Raw genomic sequence first — 4,412 nt, 5'->3', positions numbered from 1 at the left:
CGGGGCGCCCCCTTCCGCTCCCCGAGAAGAGGAGCGGCCCGGGGAGGTGGGAAACGCGGGGCCTCGGGAGCCGGGACCGAAATGCTGCAGCCAGCACCTGGGAAGCCACCGGGCGCCGCCTCCGGAGAGCCCCTGGAACGAAGTCCCCATCTCCTCCTGCCTTTGACTGGGAGGCCGCTGGGACCCTGCGCTGGACCTGCCCACCCTGCACGTCCACCAGAAGGCCCTGGACTCTGCTTCGGTCCACCCCGGGGTTGTTCAAGGAGAGCCCTCGGTTGGGCCGGGAGAACCATACCCCACACTGCACCTTCCACTTTGAGGCCATCTCCCTGTCCTCTGCGGTGCCCTCCTTTTTTCCATACTCCTGCCTTCTAGCATGGCAGTCTGTTGGCTGTTTTCATCGCTTATAACCTTTCTCCTTCTGGGAATACCCGACCCACCTCGGGGAGCTGTAGTCCCCTTCACTGCCCTGTAATCATCGTGCCGTGCTGTGTTCTTACTCGGACTCTGCGCGGGGCGAGTGTGTGACTTGTCATTGGTGCACCCCGCAAGTGCAGTGGGTACCTACCTGCTGCACCCTCAGTAGGGTGCTTGGTTCTGTTTGCGAGATGAAGCAGTCAGGCGGTGGTGCTTTGTGTGTGCGCGTGCGCGTGCGCGGGGGAAACATTGGTTTGGGCCACCTCTTCCTTCGAAGGCACGGTTGGCCAGGTGTCCTCTTGTTCTTTCTAGCTCACTTCATACTGTTGTCCACAATGACACCTGCTTCTGGGCTCCGCCCACCGCTGCTGCTATGGGGGCTGGGGGCTAAATTTGTACCCCATGTTTGTAGACGTGGTTAGTTTACCAAGTAACTTACCCTCCCTGAGCCTCAGCATCTATGTGTTAATGAACATAATCAGACACAGATGTCACTTGCAGTATCATGTTTGTTGGAATAAAAATAAAAATCAGCGTAGATAATGGCCATGAAAGCCGTGTGTGAGACATACATCAGGAGATCAAATGTAGATGTTTGCTGATGACCATAAACCCTTCAGGGTCCTCAGACAAATGCCTGTCTGCACTTTAAAAAGTAGCTAAAGCCAACTCCAGCATCTTTCCCCATTCCACAAGTGGCCTCATTCCTTGGGCAGTGGACCTTGGTACAAATTGTTCTAGCCGGAAAGGTTTATGAGTCACAAGGCAATCAACATCAACAAGTTTGTGTGTTGGGTACAAAACGAATGACAAGTATGGGGACTAAATTTTCCCATCAAAATTTGTCGAGTACTAACTTCTACCAGTTTTAAAACAGTTGAGTACCAAGGTGTGTCTGTATTATATTGGAAATGGCATTTTTATCTTTCAGTTATCCTAGTTAGTTCATTTGTTTAGCAGACTTTTATTGACCAGGGCCTGAAAGCTAAGCATTGACTGTTGCTTCTCATTGCTCTTCCCAGATCCTCCCCTTGGAAACAGCTATGCTCAAATATTATCTCTTCGCTGATGCTCCCTGATCTCCCTTCTTGAAATAAGTCCTCACATTTCAGTGCTTCCACTGCATTGTTTTTTTGTTTCATAATAGCTACATTACACTTAATTGTATTTTAATAAAACAAGACAGCGGGCTTTGCTGCAAATGCTAAATGACAAAGTGACAAATGAGCCTATGGGGAGAGGAAGTGGCTATCTGTGAGGCCTGATGTCCAGGTCTCACGAGGAGAGAGGCCAGTGTCATCCCTGCGAGGGGCAGGACCAGGCCACCGGCCAGAAGATGAAATTCCAGGTGGCAAGGAGGAGACTCAAAACTTTTAAGGGACAGAATTGGGGCCATTTGACTTGCCTCGAATGACATTTAACATAATACTATTCACCACATTGAGTGATTTTGCCGGTAACTTTTTGAATTATCTTTGTGTTCCATGGAGGATGTGTGTAGTGTGAGTCCTAGAATCACAAGAAATCCAATTCTCAAGTTATATACATTGGCTATGAAGATTAGAGACTCCCTGACTTGTTGTGAGACAAGAAACTCTTTGTTAATCTTTTTTCCCTTCAGTGCTGGAAACGGAACCAAAGGCCTGGTACATGCTAGGCAGGTGCCCTTCCACTGAGCTATACTTGCAGCCCAAGAAACTCTTGGAAGGGTGACCTGCCTCTACAGCCTCCCCTTGAACCTGGTTTTCTCCCTTTCCCATTGCACCTAGGGCAAAGTGTTAGCGAATCGATGAAACGGGAAATTTTCATCTCTCACAAGAAATTTACAGATGGCTATCACATCCAGGCAATGTTTGTGCAAGGTTGCATTTATAAGTATTTCATTGGAAAACTAGGCTAGGTTAGATATAACATGCAAATTTGAGGGCTAAGCACTATGTAACTTTAGCAACCTAACAAGTGGATCGCCATTTTCCTTTGGAGTCTGTAATAATGGAACAATGCATTTGTCTTATCTCGGCTCAGTACCTAATTCAGGTTGCTTGTCTGGTGAGGGTTGGAGAACCCAACCACCAGCGTTCCCCAAAGGGCTTGCAAGATGGCATTGGCTGGAGGAGGAGGAGCAAGGGAGTAGGACCTTAAGAAGGTTGGCTTGGTTGGGTTACCACCTCCCCCACAGCCACGCCCCATTCCCATTTGACCTGCTTAGCCCTTGCTCCCCCAGATGCCAAGGCCATTACAGCTACAAGAAATGCTCCAGTAGCAAAGTTCGCTAAGAAGAAAGAAGGAAACACTGAGAAGATCGAAAAGCTCCCAGTATTTAGTTTTTTATGTTCTTGTTCCTATTGTTTTTTGTTTGCTTTTGCTATAATAAGCAATGTTATTTACTATCACATTGGTGTGAATCCCCAGCACCAAAAGAATAGCTGTCCTGTTTTTAAAAATTATATTATCCTTTACATAGAAAAATGCTCCTTCAATTGAATAATTCCAATTCAGATTCTTCACTGAGTGAGGAATCAGTTACTGCCTTGATTTATTTAGTACTATTTGGAAGCTTTTGTGTTTTCTTTTTCATTGCTTGGTGTAGAAATTAGAGCAAGATGTGGGATAATTCCTTTGAGTATCTGTGAAGTCCTGCCATTCAAAATTATTATTATGCAAGACCATTAGGAAAGTTCACATCCTGTCAGACTTACCCGGAAGGTAGTGAGTGGCATCCAAACGCAAGAAGTAGGCTCCAAAAGTTCAACTGCAATGCGCAAATTATTCTGGGGGAGGAGGTCATAACGCAGTGCAGCATAGCTCGCTATCTGGGAGTCCCAGGATCTGAACGTGCGACCTCAATTCCTCCTGGGGTTTGGATCCAATTGTTTGGGGTTTCCCACCATAGTTTAGATTCTGACGGTGCTCCTTCCTTCAGTAGCTGGGTGGAACTTCCTGGACGGAGACAGCGATTCCAGGAATCTACCAGTTAGTTGGTACCTTCTCGGTTGGTCTGATGTGGGGAGACTGAATGGAGAGATGATTAAACAAAGGGGATGACGCAGGAGCTGATCATTTCCCAGACTGTCTCCTCTTCTCCAAGAGTAGCTGGAGAACCTTCAGGGCCTTCCTTGGAAGTCAGGAAGCTGTGTGGGAGGAGTCAAGCTCCAGGGCATGATATCTTTATCACAGACTCTGCAAAGTGGAAACATACATTGCCAAAATGATGTGAATCTCAGGTGATCCTTATGGCAGAATAGGATAGATCAACAAATTTCTGTTTTCCAGCTAAGGGTATGGGTCAGCGATGAAGTGCGTGCTTAGTATGAGAGAGGCCATAGGTTCCATCTCCAGCATCAAAAATAAAAAAATAAAATAAAATGAGAGTTTCATAGGAAGAGTAGTGACATGGCCATTAAGCATTATTAATTATGAATAACCATTGGCATTAATGTAAGTGAATATAGGACATATTTGTGACATGGTTTGGATGTGTTATGCACATACAAAACAATAAAAGAAAATATGTCAATGGGAACAGCACTATATTGGGTGTGCTATTTGGAGTATAGATGATTTAAAAAATATATTTCTACATATTTTTTATACATGTGGTACTGGGGATGGAACTCAGGGCCCTGGAACTGAGCTATATCCCCAAATCTTTTTAATTTTTTATTTTGAGACAGGGCTTCTCTAAGTCAGTCATCTGCCCCAGCTGGGCTGAAAATTGCAGTGCTCCTCCCTCATCTCTGAGAGTGCTGGGATTACAGATATCTACCGCCACACCTTATTTCTAGCAACCTGATCTCTACGTTTTCCAATTTTTATAAGATAAATATGTGTTTTTTATGATACTTTTAAAAAAAATACAACCATCTTCCTTGGTTAGATAAATAGCAAAGTAATGACACATGAGCGCCTAACCCATCTATAAAACAAGAGACTTTTCAGTTAGTCCTTACTGTTTATCTAAATTAGTGAAGGACTTAGGCAGTGATGAACTTAGC

This window comes from Fukomys damarensis, unplaced genomic scaffold, assembly GCF_012274545.1.
Source record: "Fukomys damarensis isolate Sample0158 unplaced genomic scaffold, DMR_v1.0_HiC HiC_scaffold_37, whole genome shotgun sequence".
In the NCBI taxonomy this organism is placed as follows: Eukaryota; Metazoa; Chordata; class Mammalia; order Rodentia; family Bathyergidae; genus Fukomys; species Fukomys damarensis.
The sequence above is the reverse complement of the archived record's forward strand: the minus strand, read 5'-3'. Positions refer to the sequence as shown.